Here is a 16,526-nt window from a genome sequence, read left to right as displayed (position 1 = left end):
TTCTAAGTCCTGCCTCCAGCTGTGAGATTCTAGGGCCAGACCTATTTATTGGGGGAGGGGGTCACCTCCTCCCGGGGGTGGGACCCGGGCTTGGTGGTTTTTTTCCCCCGAAGATTTGCGCTGCAGTGTGCTGGGGTCCGTCTGTGCTGGGTGGTGCTGCAGAGGACTAAGCCCTAGGTGAGAGCCCGGGGTCGGGGAGCAGGGAAGCCCGGCCTGGAGCTGGTCTGGGTTGCAACTGGTGGGAGGGAACAGCTTCCGCTCGGCTCGGGGTGGCAGATGAGCTCGCCCTGCGTGCATTCCTGAGCCCTGACTCAGAGCGCGCTGTGAATGACTGAACCCATATGGCCGCGCGCTGCGCGCTCTCCTAGCGGGCGGGCGGGCGGGCGCGCAGCCCGGCCCCCGGCCCCCGCTCGGGCCCCCTCCCGCCTTGCTCCCTCCCTCTGTCCCATGATCCCTCCTCTCATTTACGTGCCCCTCGCTCCATGGCATTCTCGGCCGGGCGGGCGGGCGGAGAGGAGAGCAGACGGGAGGAGAGGCGGGGAAGTGGAGATTTGGAGAAGTGGAGAGGAGAGGCGGAGAGAGAGAAGCAGGCAGGCGCCGGGACTCTGGCAAACTTGGAGCCGGACACACCTTCCCCTGCCGCAGCCCGGCGCCGGCTCCGGCCCCCTGCCCTGCCCGCCGTCCCGAGTGCGGGGCCCGGGCTACCGCCAGTCCAGGCAGCCCCCTTGCGCCCTGTCCGCTCGACTCTGCCCGCCCCCGGGACCGGACTGCTGGAGGCGGTGGCGGCCGCGGTGGCTGCGGGCTGGTGAGTGGACGAGGGAGCCAGCGAGCCGAGGGAGGGAGGGAGAAGGGACGTGCTGGCGCGGGGAGCCGCGGGACAGCCTGGAGAGCTCCGGACCGGAGCCTGGCATGGGCCGGGCCGACAGCGCCGTTGCAGTCCCTGGGCTCGGCCGGAGCAGAACCAGACGGTTTTCCTGGAGTTAGTTGCCTTCTTTTGCCGACTCCTCCCCGCTCTCGTCCTCCTTCCCGGGCAGGTCGGTCAGACGCAATCTGCGGGTCCCGGGGGCTGCTGCTGTCCCCTGCTCTTATAGAGTGAGAGATGGGCTGGCGGGACACCTCTGGGAGCCCTTTGGGGTAGGCTAACTCTTCAGAGGACCCTTGGCCGGCAGTGCCCTTTGGGGAGCGGGGCAGCCCCCGCCTCCTAGAGGATGGAGGGAGAGGCGCCTTGGGTCTCCCACACTCCTGCCACCTGCAGCACCCCTCACCCGTAGCCCTCCACCTTAGCTCGCACGTGGGTCCAGTTGGGTGGGTAGGTGACTTTGGGAGTGACACTTTCACACTGTTCTGGACTGGATAGTCATGGAGTGGAAGAGTAAGAGGAATAATATGGATAGAGAATTTGGGGGGTGTTGACAGGCTTCTATAGGCAGGACAGGGTGTGAGCACACAAGTGGAGACTCATGCTGGAAAATCCTACCAGGTCCGCAGCGGCTGTGAAAGTCGGAATAAGAGGGACAAGTGGAGGGGGGGGAGGTGCCCCGGGCCAGCCTCCTGCCCCTCCCAAGCTAAATGGCTAGCTAGCTCCCCAACTTGACTTTTTGTTTAAACACAGAGACACACACACCACCCCCGGGAAAATCATTGGACTGAGAGCTGAAGTTTAGTTTCCTTCTGAATTTTTAGGAGCCAGTAAAAGAAGAACTGCTTAGTAGATAAGTCCAAGTTTAAGGCAGTTAAGTCCCTTGGACCGCGGTCGCCGGTGGGGGTAGGGAGGAGTGTTGCTGGAGTAAGTAGGGCTTGCCCTAAGGATGCAGAGTGGGGCAGGAATGGGGAGGTGGGAAGGGAAACAGCAGCAGAGAATATGTGATGGCTGATGCCAAGAGACTTGGAATGGCTGGTCATTGGAGAGGGAGAAGCTTGGGAGACTTGGAGCCAAGGGTCCTGAGAAGCAAGTTTCTGTGACTGTCCATTGGGGAAGGGGCAGCTGAAGAGACTGGAGCCAAGGGTCCTGAGAAGCAAGTTTCTTCCTCCTCTGAATTCCTCCTGGGACCGGAGTTTTGTAAAAATAGCCCTAGGCAGGATTAGCACATCCCCCTGAGCTGGCTCTGGGCCAGGCAGTGGAGCTGGAGTCACTAACAGGCCGGACATGGAGACTCCAGCTCCAGCCATCCTCCAGAACAGCTGAATGACCAGCTAGGAGCCCCTGGGTGAACAGTGGGGAGAGATAGAAAGCTTGCTTCTGTGTGTGCTGGTGAGGTCAAAATAGATCAGCTAACTGGCCTCCTTGCCTTTTCCATCCTTGTCGCTTTTCTGTTAGTTATCTAGTGCAGGACAGTAAAAAGGGGCTTAGAATACAGAATAAAGAGGACCAAATAAAGCCTAGAGCTTGTGTTACTTTCCCTCACCCCCCAATAAAGTACTGATGCTCACCTGGGTCCTCTCCAAAAACCAAAGCAGTTGGAACTGGGGTTCAGAATTCATGTTTATCCTCTTCTTTCCTTCCTTGGCCTTTTAACCCTATGTAACACCCCTCTTCACATCCCAACACACAGCAGGCCATAATCTTCTCACTGAAATTTAGACCAGGAGAGGGAAAATTGCCCAGGATCTTGCAGGGACTCAGGAGAAAGCTGGGATTAAGAACACACCCTCCCTCTCCACCCCCTCCCCTTTTCATAGGAATAACTAAGTTTGGGGATACACACATGCTCCTACCTCTCCACATGGTAATTCTCTCTCAGTTCATACTGGCCGCCTTCCTTCTCCCTATCCACAATATCCTTGTATGTAGCTAATCAGTCTTAGTAAATATAAATACGTAAACACACATGCTCAGGGACTGATACTCTACAGATAAACACTGACCCATACCTGATTCATACCAGTGCCTCTGGCAGGCTTTCTGCCCTGCCATCGGCACCCCCTTGTGGCCTGGGATGTCCTCAGTTCTTTGATCACACTCCTAAGGGGTCTGCTTCTATCCCTCTCTGTTTAACCCTTGGGTAAGGCTAGTGGAATGTCTCAACCCGAAAAGAGCTTTAGAATATGAGAGATGGGAGGGGCTTTGAGGCGGTGTGGTCCAGTGGAAAGAATCTTGTATTTTGAGTCAGATGTCCCAAGTTCAAATAGTGCCTTTGCCATTTATGCCTGTGATACTTTGGTCAAAGGATCTCATATCTCTGGGCCTTTTTTCTACTCTGTAAAATCTTTTTGTGTCATGGACTGCTTTGGCAGTTTGGTGAAGCCTAGGGACCCCTTTCTGAGCATGATAGTTTTTTTTTTTTGGAGGGAGAAGGCAAGGCCATTGGGGTTGAGTGACTTGCTCAAGATCACACAGCTAGTAAGTGTGTCAAGTGTCTGAGGCTGGATTTGAACTCAGGTCCTCCTGACTCCAGGACTGTGCTCTATTCACTGTGCCACCTAGCTTCCCCCTAAGTGTGATGTTTTTAAATGTGTAAAGTATGTAGATTTATAAAGGAAACCAATTATATTGAAATAGTTATCAAAATGTTTAAAAAAAAAGAAAAGAAAACGGAACCCCAGAATTGGTTTAGAGCTGGAAGGATCCTTACTTAGCACCAACTAGTTTTACCCCACCCCCATTTTCTTAGAAATAAGGAAAGTGAGGTCCAGAGAGAGACTTACTTGGGTCACAGTGATTTAGTCACAGAGGAGCTGGGTCCCTACGTTCTGTGACTCAGCATATCCCATCCCCTGTTGTTCAGAGGCCTGTGGCCATTGTCTAGAGGAGTTCAAGAGCTGTTTCTCTGACCAGTGCCTTCCTTCTGGGTAGGGGATTGAGACTAGGACTTAGGAATCAAGGACAGTGCTTTTTTTGGGGGGGGTGAAGTAGGGGTTTTTTCAGGGATGGTATGTGGGGTGAGAGTGACTGAGGGGGAGGGTCCTAGAAGAATGGCTATGATTGATTTGGAACCATGAAGGAGAGCTTGAACAAATACAGAAAATCTGTGTCAGACACCTTGGTGCTTGCTCCTTCATGGCCCATGGATGGAGTCCCTGGAAACTTGAATCTTTCTGGTAGGGTTTATTGGGAGGAGGGTGTAACTGCCGCCTATTTCTTCCATAAGTTGGATGTCCTTGTCTCCAGGAATGGCAATGGTTTGTCTCATACAGGTGCAGTTGTGTGTGCGTGTGTATCTGTATGAGAGATTGGAGGGGAGGCTGATTTTTGAGAGGGAAGTCTGACATACTTGGCTCATATTGGGGAAGGGGTGCCAGGGGGTGGAGGGAAGGTGGCACCACACCCATGTGCTGGGAACCCTCTCTCCCCCCTCCCTTCAGCCTTCCTTGCTCAGACTGTCTTGGAGCAAGGAGAGGATTCAAGGATGAAACTGGCTTTTCAGGTTTGGGGCCCAGCTGGAGCCTGGGACAGCCTTCCAGCAGCCTGGGAGCTTATGGGGGCTGAGCAGAGGAGAATTTTCTCTGACTCCCCTTCACCTACCATTTCCCTTCTAGGTCTGCTCCTAACTTCTCCCCATTTCTATTGTCAGGGTCAAACCAACAGCTCTGAGCCTGGGACTCAAGATGAGAAGGGGCATCCCCTGTAGGACTTCTCAGGACTGAACCTCCCCCCACAGCCCTTCCTGCTCCTCCTCCTCCTATCCCTCCAGCCTTCTCTGGCTACAGTCCCTCCTTTCTCCCTTCCAGATGTGTTCAGGGACACTTGCTTGCTTGCCTGGTGACTGGCTCTGCAGGAACTGGGACTAGAGAACTCTGGGAATCCAGAGATCTCCCAGAGTACAGAATGCTATAGTATTCTCTGGGGGAGTCCAGATATGGATGCCTACCTGGTGGCTTTCTGTCTTTGTGTCTGGTAGTGTGTGTGTGTGTGTGTGTGTGTGTGTGTTTATGTGTTTGTGTATGTGTATGAGGGGTGTGTGTACATGTCTCTCTGGTTTTCATGTTCCAGCTTGCAACCCTCCCCATTCCACAGATGAGGAAGCAGAGGCCCTGAGAGGCCAAAGACAACCTTTGCCCAAGGCCAAAATAGCTTGTTGAGGGGTTACTGGGCCAATCTTCAGCTTCAAGTTTGGGTAAAGCAATTCCCCTCTATCATGTTGGCCTTTATATAGGTCATACTTTTCTCTTTTCTTCCAAAGTGTATAAATCTGAGTAAGTCCTATAATCAGTGTTATTTTTGTTATATACTCATTGTACTGTATTTTTTTCACTTGAAAAGGATCACCCTTATAGTAAGCAGGAGATGGCCTATATTTGGATCAATATAGTAATCAATATAATAAATTTGGAAAGCCCTCTGTCCCTGTACTTAGTTACCATTTGGTGCTCTCCTCTTTCCCCAGCCTATTTTTTGTTGTTGTTTTATTTTATTTTGTTTCTTGAAACTAGATCTCCCCATCTTTCCCCAAGCTGGAAGTTCAGTGGCCACTCACAGCAGACCCCCATTGCTAATTGGAATGGAAACTTTGACCTAATCAATTTCTGACTTGGGTGGGTTGTTGACACCTCCTTAGACAGCCTGGTGGTTTGAATTCCATAATATTTCCCTGGTGGCACTGAGTGAGTGTTAGAACCATCCAGGCTATCTGCAGCACTTTTGTAGTCTTGTAAGATTGCCAGGACTGGCCCTCTCAGATAAAGCATATGTGACCTTGGGACAGATAATTTAACCTTGATGTGTGACCTTGGACAAGTCAATCTCTCAATTTCCTCATCTATAAATTGAAAGGGTTGAACTCATTAACCTCTATGGTCTCTTCCAGCTCTAAATTTGTGTTTCTAGGATTTTATAGGTCATCCAGAGTGTAGATTATTCAGTCTCTATGGGAAGCTCCTTCTTTTAGATTTTGGAATTTTTCCCCATTCTACCTATACTGGAGAGGTTGGGAGAGATAGCAGGATTGCTTGGTTTCATCCTTTTTGACAAAACCATTAGTTCAAATGAATGTCTTGGTTTCTCCACAAATTTCCATTATCCAGCTGTTTTCCCTGTTCTTGCTGCTGCCTTGCCTGATAGATCATTAATAATTGACCTATTTGTCTTACCTTAGGATAATTGCTAGGTTAACAAGATAGGGAACCTTTTTTTTAAACTCTCCAGATGATTCTGTACTTAGATTGGGATCTTATCCTCTTAGCCAGTTAGGGGCATTGGCCATCCATCCATTCACAAACAAGTATTTGTCTACTTTGTTCCAGGCAGCTGGAGATACAAATACAAAATGGACAGTCCCTGCCCTCAAGGGATTTATAATCTACACATTATAGAATGACTATAGAATCTTAGCACTAAAAGGAGTTTTGTCAGTAATAGTGATCGCTTATCTTTCTGTAGCATTTTAAAATTTATATAAGTTTTTTTTCATGACAGCTCTTTGAGATATATATGTATATAATAAATCATAGGAATTCTTTATGTTGAGAGAGACACACACACACACACACACACACACACACACACACACGAGGGGGGGAGAATGAAAGTATTATTACCTTCCAAAGCCCCTTTCATCACTAAATCTATGATCCTTTGGATTTTCATTTTACAGATGAGGAAACTGATGTTGAGAGAGGTTCAATGCCTTGTTTGTGGTCATACAATTAGTAAGTGTTGGGACTAGGATTCAAGTCCAAATCTTCTAACTTGAAGTGAATTTTTTCCCCCTATATCATGATTGCTCTCCATAGATTTAAACATATTCTATATATACATGAGGCATTGTGCTAGGCCCTGAGAATACGAAAGCAAAAACAAAGAGTCTACTCTCAAGGAGTGTCTCCTCATTCATGGGGGAGATATGTCATGTATAAAAATTGGCAAATCATCAAGTACTTATTTTTACTCTTACTATGTGAATGGCATTGTGCTAAGTGTTGGGGAAGTAAAGAAAGGGCAAAAACCACCCCTGCCCTCAAGGAGCTTACATTCTAATGGGAGAGACCACACATACATTATCTGATAGATATGTAGAGTAGTACCTGGATGGTTGTTGGGGGAATGCATTATTAGGAGTGGGGGTGGGGGAAAGGCCTACTGCAAGCGATAGTAGCGTTTGAGTTGAGTCGTAAAGGAATTCTCCCAGGTGAAGGTTAAGAAGGAGAACATACCAGCTATATGGGACAGCTGGTGCAAAGTTGGGGGAGATGGGATGCTTTGTGTCAGGAACAGAGATTAGGCAATTGTAGCTGCACTTACTATGTGGGGGGGGGGATAATGTGTCAAAAGACTGGAAAGAGAAGAAGGGATGATGTTGTGAATAGCTTTAAATGTTAAACCAGAGGCATTTATATTTGCTCCTAGAGGTAACAAGGGATTGTTGGGGTTTACAGTGTGTGTGTGATGGTCAGACAGTTTACTGAGACGACTTCAGCAGCTGTGTGGAAGATGGATTGGAGTGGGATAGGCTTGAATCAGGAAGATCAGTGAGGAGATTGTTGCAATAGTCCAGGGGAGAAATGCTGAAGACTAGGTGATTTTGGTGAGTAAAGAAGAAATGACCTGGTTTGGCAGCTGGTGAGCAAATGAGATGTCAAGGAGGACACTGAAAAGTTGTGAGCATGGGTGACCAGAAGGATAATATTAATAGCTCACATTTATGTAGCACACTAACATTTGCAAAGTGCTCTACAAATAGGATCGCTTTATCTTCACCACCTTGGGAGGGAAGTGCTATTATTATGTCCATTTTAAAGATGAAGAACTGGGGCTTCTAGGTGGTGTGGTGAATAGAGCACTGGCCCTGGAGTCAGGAGGACCTGAGTTCAAATGTGACCTCAGACACTTATCACTTACTAGCCCTGTGACCTTGGGCAAGTCACTTAACTCCAGTTGCCCTTCTTTTCCCCCCTCCAAAAATACAACAAACAAACAAACAAATAAATAAATAAATGTGAAGATGAAGATGAAAAACCTAGGGCAGACGGGTTAAGCGACTGGCCCAGAGTCACATAGCTAGTAAATGGCTAAGGCTAGATTGGAACTCAGGGCTTCCTAACTCTAGGTTTCATGCTCTATCCATCGTACCACCTAGTTTCCAGGATTATGGTGTCCTTTCCTGTAAGAAAGAGGTGATTTGGATATGTTAAGATTGAGATGCCTAAGGGACATCTAATTTGAAATGTTCAGTAGGCAATCAGCAATGCTGGACTAGGGCTCTTAAGAGAAACTAGAACTGCATAAATAGATTTGGGAATCATCTGCATAAGACAGGAAAACTGAACCCATGATGAGATCATGAGGTCTTCGAGTAAAAGACAAGAGTGAGAGAAACCAGCTGAGAACCTAGGACAGAGCCTTGGGGTATACCCGTGGTTAGTGGTGGTGACCGGGAATCTGGAGGAAGTATCCAGCAAAGGTAATTGAGAAGGGTCAGAAAGAGAAAGGAAAATCAAGAGAGTGGGCTAAAAAAAAGAACCACAAACAACCAAAAAAACAAAACCAACCCTGGGAGAAGGGAGCGATTGATTGGATCAGTGACTGCAAAGAGGTCCAGAAGAATGAGGATTGAGAAAGGCCATTAGATTGTGCAAATAGGAGATCACTGGTAATTGTGGAGAGAGTTATTTCATTGAATGATGGGATTGGAAGCCTGACTGCAGTTAAGAGCTACCAGAGAGGAATCGTAGGCACCAAGCATTAAGCACTGTAGCTTTTTAAAGCAGTTGAGTTAATAAGGATATAGGACAATAGCTAGCGGGTATAGTAGGATGAAAACATCATAAAACCTCCTGTCTAATTCAACTGAAATGTTAGGAAATAATATCTTCTACAGCCTCAAACACTTTCCAGACTTTTCCTTTTGGACAAGTGGGTAGAACAAAGGCTAATAAGGTCCCAGGAAGGGGACTGAGTGATGATGGATAGCATTTATATAGCAGTTTAAGTTTTGGAAAGACTTTTACAAACAGGAGCTTATTTTATCCTCACAGCAGCCCTGGGATGCCAGTGCTATTATTATGCCCATTTTCTAGATGAGGAAACTGAGGTAGGCATAAGTTGTGATCTGCCTGGAATCACAGAGCTTGCAAATGCCTGAGGCCAGATTTTGAATTCTGGTCTTCCAGACTCCAGCTCCAGTTTTCTTTCCACCCCTCTACTTAGCTGTTGTTAATCATACTCAACCTTTACCTAAATGAGATTATCTCCCCTAGACCCTATAGAGGTGGTGCTATGTACAACCCATCCTTTTCCATTCAGAAAGGCCACTTACTGATATTGTTCACAGGGAGGAGACCCTTTTCAAAGCTTGAGGGAGTGGTAGAAGAAGGAATGGGATTGGGATTGTTGATAAATTAACTATTCTGAAATGTTAATCTCAAAATGTATTTTAACTGGTCTTTTTTTTTTTTTTTGCTTTTTGGAGGGCAATTGGAATTAAATAACTTGCCTAAGGTCACAAGGCTAGTTTTTTTGTGTGTGTGTGTGTGTGTGAAGTGTCTGGGACCTGATCTGAACTCAAGTCCTCCTGACTCCAAGGCTGGCACTCTACTCACTGCACCACCTAGCAGCCCCTGATCTTTTTCTTAATCTAGATCCCTATAACTATTACCTAAAACATCTTGAGGGGAGAGGCATTTCCAAGGCCTAGGGACAAGGTAAGGGATTGTGCCAATTTGGACGTCTTTCTCTTCTAGCTAGAAATCTTGGATATTAAATTAGTGTTCAATTAAATAAATTGCTTCTGGCAAACTTGTGCCTAAAACTCAGTATAATATTCATTAAAAAAAAATGTATAATTTTTTCTAGTTGGTAGGAACTAGGGAGGATTTTTTGAGGATAGGGAAGACTAGGCCATAGAGGGGAAGGAACTAGTAGTTAGGGAGAGATTAAAGATTAAGAGAATGGGTATGATGAGTGGGGGCAATCTGCTGGAGAAGGTGGGACAGATTTAAGAAACTGGTCTTAGGAAGATGAAGCACCCTCCTATGATCAGAGACTAGAGTGAATAGGGATAGTGGGAGGTGATTTCAGAGGGATGTGAGGTGAGGAGGGGAGAAAAGGGAGAACTTGGTCACTGCCCTCAGAATTTTTCAGTGAAGTATGAAGTGAGCTCCTTAGCTGAGAGGTTAGAATGGGATGGCAAGGTATGCTTGAGGGGAGAATAGAAAGTAAGAAAAAGATGCCTTGGAGAGTAGAATAGAGAATCAATTAGAAAGGAGTAGTAAGATTGCCTTGCTGCAGAGAGGGCCTACTTACAGATTAGCTAGCTAAATTTGTCAGCATGGTTTCCCCATTTTCCTCCTAAATTATTTATTTATTTAGATCCTTTAAGCAGCTCTTGTTAGAACACTGAGTGTTCAAGTAGGAAGGGATTTTAAAACAGAATGGGGGGGGGGCAGCTAGGTGGCACAGTGGATAGATTGCCAGCCCTGGAATGAGTCAAGAGAGGACCTGAGTTCAAATGTGGCCTCAAACACTTATTAGCTGTGTGACCCTGGGCAAGTCATTTAACCCCAATTACCTCCAAACAAGCAAACAAAACCTACATAGGATGGAGAGCTCTAAAGGATCTTAGAAAATGCCATGTTAGGACTTCAGTACATAGCATGTCAAAGCTGAAAGGTGTCTTGGGACAGAATGCTGGAGTTGGAAGGAGCTTTCCTGAGAGGGGACTTGGCCAGTGTCACACAGGGAGTGACCAGCAGTTCTGGAACCAGATCCCAAGTCTCCTGACTCCCCAGGCTGCTGTTCTTTCCATTGTCCGATGCTGCCTCCTCCCCTCTTTAATGTTTTTTTCTCCTGTTTTCTCGCTGGGCCTTCTGTACCAAGTAGTCATGTTTGATCCCTGATACCCTTCTCTGATAACAGAGGAGTTCTCCTGTATGTCTTCTTGAGTTTCTGGGTGTCTTTTGTTTCTAAGGTTTGGCATTGACTACTGTAATCTTATACCTCAACAGAGACTGTTATTATTTATTATTTATGTGTTTTGTCTCAAACACAGCCCCTGAGCATCAGTAGTTCCCAATAGAACAATAAACCATATCCCCATATCCAGTGGAGGAAAGGATCACTGGTCACGCTGGGGTCTGGCCAGAAATCCAAGTGTTTCTTTTGACCTAGTCAGAGAAGACTTCTTGGAGGAGAGAGACTTCTGAGCCATCCATAAAGGCAGGGTAATTTTGGGAGGGAAGTGAGGGGAGGGTTAGGAAACATACACTTTACTGGGTATGCAGTAATGGGGATACCTTATATGTTGTGGTTTGGACTGAGTAACCACTGAGCTCTCTTCCAACTTTTAAATTTTGTGATTCTGAGTTAATCATTTGCCCTTGGGGTGAATTGTTTGATCTCATTAATTGGGTGCTTCCTCTTCCAACGGAAGGCCCTTGGGTAGGAATGGTGTGGTCAGAGCCCCTGGACACTGTGCTCTTGGCATGGACTCCCTGGGGATGGATGGGCCCAGTGAGCTCAAAGGTTTTGTTAAGCAGGAGATTTCAAGGACCACAGAGCCTTAGACCAAACTGATATAGCCATAGGGTTTATTGGTAATACATAAATTGGTCTGGTGGACATATTCATAGGAGTCCTGCCCTTCACTGTCATCCAAGGTCCTGTGAGGTAGACCAAGGGAGCTAGAACCTCTTATACATAAATGCACCATTGTAGTATAAGCAAACCTCAGGTACCTCTAAGTCAAGAATTCTTAGCCTTTTGGGTGTCATGGAACACCCCCTTTGACAGCTGGTGAAGCCTATGAACTACTTCTCCAAAATAAATATGATATGTTATATATTTATATAATCAGAGAGATGCACACACATTCGTCAGTCTTGCAAGTTGTTTCTTTCTGCCTGTTCCTCTTTCTCCTCTAGGTAAAAGGGACCTTTATTTCATTGGCCTGGATCCAGAGGTGCATTCCATTTCCAGGACAGGCTCAATCTAGGTTCCCCAGAACCAGCTGCATTGAGCCAGGGATGTGGCTAGGGCTTAGTATCCATTAGGATTAAATGTTAGAGGCTTATTGGGCATCTTTGGGTGCCAGGATCTAGTGAGAGTTCACTTGAATTATATCAACTCCTGGTGATTTGGTCAGGGGACTTAGGGCCAGTGATTAGGTGGGAGGGAACAATAGCGAGAACCAGCTGGACCCAGACCATGAGTCTTCAGAAGGGACTTCTGAACGGATATCAGAGCTTCAAGGGACCTTAGAATACAGTATATTGCATTTAACTGGGTCTTTCCTTTTAAAATCATTGAAGTACACTGAACAGGGAAAGAAAAGGTAGGATGGTGGTAGGGAAAAAAAATCTGCTGTTGACTAGCTGGAGAGGAGACTGAGAAGGGTTCCTGGAAGTGTGCTTGATCTGAGTAGTAAAGGAGAAGGAGTGGATGAGCTGGAGTGAGGTGTTACTCTAGTTAGATTGTGAGCTCCTTGAGGGCAGGGACTGTCTTTGGGCTCTTTTTGTATCGCCAGCTTTTAGCACCAGTGCCTGGCACATAGTCAGAACTTAATAAATGTTTGTTGATTGATACAACCCCCCAGTTGAATGGGGCAGGGTTCTCTGACTCTTCCTTCTAATCTGGGCTGTTGGTTGGGAAACTGGCTGTTGAGGAATGAGTAGCTTTGTTGCCAACCCCGCCCCCACCCCTTTTCCTTGATTCCCAGCTCTCCCTTCCCAAAAGCCTTTTTGTTTTCTTCTTTGCCTTTCCTCAGCCCCCTTCCCCGAGGGAACCCAGTGTCAGCAGAGGGGAAGGAGGAGGGACACTTCCTGGCTTAGAACTGCCAGAGGCTTCTCTCATCACTATTACTTCTATTATTGTTATTATGACCCAGCGTTTGTTCAGTTTCCAAAGCACTTTTACAGTCTGTTACTTCCTGAGATCCTTGCAATCTCTTTGTAAGGTCAGCAGAGCTGGAGGGATGGGATGGTGTGGATGAGGCCTACTGTGAGGAGGGGCACTGTTGTGATCACTGTTGTTATAAGCTGACCGGAATTATGGCTGATACTGGAACTGATTGGCGTAGGGTGGAGGGAATACAGGGGTTTTGACATAGCTAGGGAATGTGTGGGGATAAAGCTACTGATGATGCCCTAGGTTCTACCTGGGACTTGGATGGGTAGTGACAACTTCACAGAACTGTCCCTGGATCCCATTTCTCTTGCTCCTACAGAAAGGGTCAGGAGGTGTAACGGGTGGTCAGAAGTCTGATGGTTAGTGACCTTGGGTTCAGAGGCTTGGAGCTGGGCTGCCAGGTTCTCTCCTTATTTACCCTGGGACAAGAGAGAGAGATGGACCTCAGAGGGCCCTGACCTAGGTAGGATTGGAAGCCTGGGAAGGCTGGTGCCCTTCTGGGGAATCCCCGTTCAGGTGACCAGAGAACAAGCCCTGGCTTGTCTCTGGGAGGAGGCGGTCCTAGCCAAGAGGAACTCTGTACTTGGGTACAGGGCTGGCAGGGCAAGGGGGTTGGGTCACCCTAGACAGGAAGCTGGGGGAAAGACTTTCTCCAGGAGCAGACACTTTTGGATTCCTTCCTCCCCTTTCCTACCTCTCAGAAACCACAGCCCCCAGAAGCCTCTCTTCTGGAAAATGAGGGGGTAGACCAGATCAGAGAAAGCCCTTTCTTAGTTCTGGTATTCTGTGTCTTGGGATTCCCCCTTTCAATGTGAGGGACAGTGTGGCTGATCTTTGGCCTTGTGCCTGGGATGGGGGTCAGCACCACCCCTAGCTGCCACACCTTAGGGGAGTGTTCAGTCTCACAGCTTCCCGTGGGATATCTTGCTCTATGCAAGAGCTTCTTTCTGTCTAACCTAAATTCTAGCTTTTGCAGCATGATCTCAGGTCTCCTCAATTTAGTGGATTCTAAGAGTTCCTCCCCTTGCCTGGGAAGGGAGAACTGATTAAATTATCAGAAGAGAAAACTAGTGAGCTTTGTGTAGGGTAGTTGGCATTGGAGGGAGAAGAAGCAAAAGCTATGGCCTTTCAGCCAGGTCAGAGGCCCTGATGTGGGTGTGACTTTGGGTAGTCCTTCCTCCCTTGACTTAGGCAGATCATTCTGGTTCTGAGTTTTCCTTCCATAAAATGAGAGAAGGCAGATTTAGTTAGCCCCACTTGCAAAGTCCCTTTTTATCTTTGATATCCTGTGACTTCCATTCTATCAGTCAATCAATAAGCATTTATTAAATGTCTGCTATGTTTCTGGCCCTTTTCTAGGCACTGGGGGATACAAAAATAAAAGTCCTTGCTTTCAAAGAGCTTATGTTATATTGGGAGAGACTACATGTATACATTTAAATGTAGCTTAGTTAATTTAGTTTACTAAAAACTGGGTAGTTTTGAGAGCTTGAGGGAATCAGGAAAGGTTTCCTGTAGAAGGTGGTACTTAAGTCTTTTTTTTTTTTTTACTTTTTGGAGGGTAGTTGGGGTTAAGTGACTTGCCCAAGGTCACACAGCTAGTTTCTGTGTTAAGTATCTGAGGCCCAATTTAAACTAGGTTCTCCTGACTCCGGGGCCAGTGATCTATTCACTGCACCACCTAGTCTCCCCTGGTGCTTAAGTCTTTTTTTTTTTTTAAGCAATTGGGGTTAAGTAACTTGCTCAAGGTTACACGGCCAGTTATTTCTGGGTGTGGCGCTGAGTGTCTGAGCCAGGGATTCGATCTCCAGGTCGTCCCAACACTGGAACCGGTGCTCTTACTCGCTGAGCCACCTGGCTGCCCCCTGGTACTTAAGTCTTAAAGGAAATAAGGGACTCTCTAATATGGGAGGTGAAGAAAGTGAGCATTCTGGGAACTGGGGCTAGTTAGGCAAAGCCGGGGAGAGGAGAGATGAGTAACAGCAAGAAGGCTGTTCTACTCATGCTAATTGCTTTCTCCCCACCTCCTACTGAGAGGCCATTTCTGGCTGTCTGTAGAGTCCTTGATGCTGCCTGGGTACATTCCTCAAAGGAGGGAATGGACTTTCATTTAAGCCAGTCTAGTCATAGTGATAAACACTCACATTGATGCCCCATATTCATGGGGCTCTGTGATTGTGGGCGCCTCTCTTTGCCTCAGTTTCCCTATCTGTAAAATGGGCATAATAATAGCACCCACCTCCCAGGGTTATTGTGACGCTCAAGTGAGATAATACTGGAAAGTGTTAAGCACAGTGCCAGGAACACAGCAAGCATTTGTGTAAATGCAAGTTATTATATGTGTTAGTTTTATCATTATTATTATTATTGAAATCCTGTAAGCATGTTGGCTCAGTTTTATTTCTCATCTGTAGAGAAAAGGGAAGTCATTGACATCAGCTGCAGAATTTCAGCAAGTTTCCTCTACAGCAGACTCCCCAGGGCTTATTTTCAGGCCAGATCCTCTGAAGCTCCAGCCTCTTCCCTTTTGGTGGGATAAATGTTTTATCTCCCAAGGAAGAAGCCTTATGGGGTGATTGGGTTAAGACTTTGCTTATGACAACCCTGTGAGATAGGTTTCGTGAGTGGTATCCTGATCTGACAAGTGAGGTGGCCAAGGCAAAGGAGGAGAGGAGGTTTGTGTGACTCACCTGAGGCTTATAATTGTCAGAACTGAGCCTGGAAGTCAAAGCCTTCCAATTCCAAAGCTGATACTCTTTTCACTCCGGCAAGGGGGTGACAGACAGCTCAACTGTTGGACAAGACAAGATGGCCTACAAAAGTCCCTTCCAGCGCTAAACCTGTGCTCCTGAATGCTGTAACTCTCATCATCTTAAGATTGTATATCTGGAAACCATAAGCTATTGTTGGAGGGGTGGAGTTGGAAGTGGTGGCATCAGCCTGGGATTCCTTGATAAGAAGGTAGCCCTCTTGCCTAGAGGTTAGACCACTTGCAAAGAGGAGGAATTAGATGAGTGAAGTGCTCATGTTAGATAATGTCATGGGGCATTTTAGAGCCTGGGCAGCTAGGTGGCACAGTGGATAGAGCCTTGGGCCCAGAATCAGGAAGCCTCTTCTTACTGAGTACAAATCACTTAACCCTGTTTATCTCAGTTTCCTCATCTGTAAAGTGAATTGGAAGAGGAAATGGCAAACCACTCTGGTATCTTTGCCAAGAAAACCTCAAATGAGGTCATGAAGAATCAAAAATAACTGAACAACAGCAATTTTTAGATCCAGATGAAATGTCCAGACTCTTTGTAAGTTGGAATAGTAATTCCTTATCCCTGGTGCCTTTACTTTGATAGTAAATGTATTTTCTTTGTGCACTGTGTTTTGTGGGACTGTGAACCATAGCATGCTAGTGTTGAAAAGAATCATGGAGATGCTTGGGTATAGAGCTGGAAGGGACTTGACTGAGAACTTATCTGATCCTTTAATTTCTTGGCTAAAGGAACAGGTGCAGAATAGGGAAGTTACTTGCCTGAGGTCACACAACACTACCACCACCACTACTACTGCTACTATTACCTGACTTGGTGTTTTACATACATTCTCTCATATAATAAAATAATAACTATACCGGGAAGTAGGAGCTAGGAACACCCCCAGTTAACAGATATGAAAACTGAGGCTTTGAAAAGTTGTGATTTCTCCAGAGTCACATCCACCAAGTGCTTGAGGCAGGATTTGAACTCAGGTCTTCCTGGCC

The 16,526-nt window shown here is 46.8% G+C and overlaps 1 protein-coding gene across 2 annotated transcripts in view; it reads left to right on the top strand.

Annotated features, from left to right (window-relative positions):
• The first annotated feature begins 161 nt into the window (after positions 1–161).
• RHBDF1 (rhomboid 5 homolog 1) overlaps positions 162–16,526 on the top strand; it is a 42,857-nt gene continuing 26,492 nt past the window's right edge. The window contains exon 1 of one of the 2 annotated variants that reach the window (XM_069107512.1): positions 162–177. The gene's annotated coding sequence lies outside the window, so the exon portion shown is untranslated. Of the gene's footprint in view, positions 178–450; positions 806–16,526 lie in introns of those variants that run through there. The other variant, XM_069107498.1, reaches the window with a different exon arrangement.

The sequence above is a fragment of the Petaurus breviceps genome, unplaced genomic scaffold (assembly GCF_028583685.1).
Source record: "Petaurus breviceps papuanus isolate PSGF00001 unplaced genomic scaffold, PetGlider_PUasm1.0 138, whole genome shotgun sequence".
Taxonomy (NCBI): Eukaryota; Metazoa; Chordata; class Mammalia; order Diprotodontia; family Petauridae; genus Petaurus; species Petaurus breviceps.
Note: the sequence above shows the minus strand (reverse complement) of the source record. Positions and strands in the feature narration are given on the sequence as shown.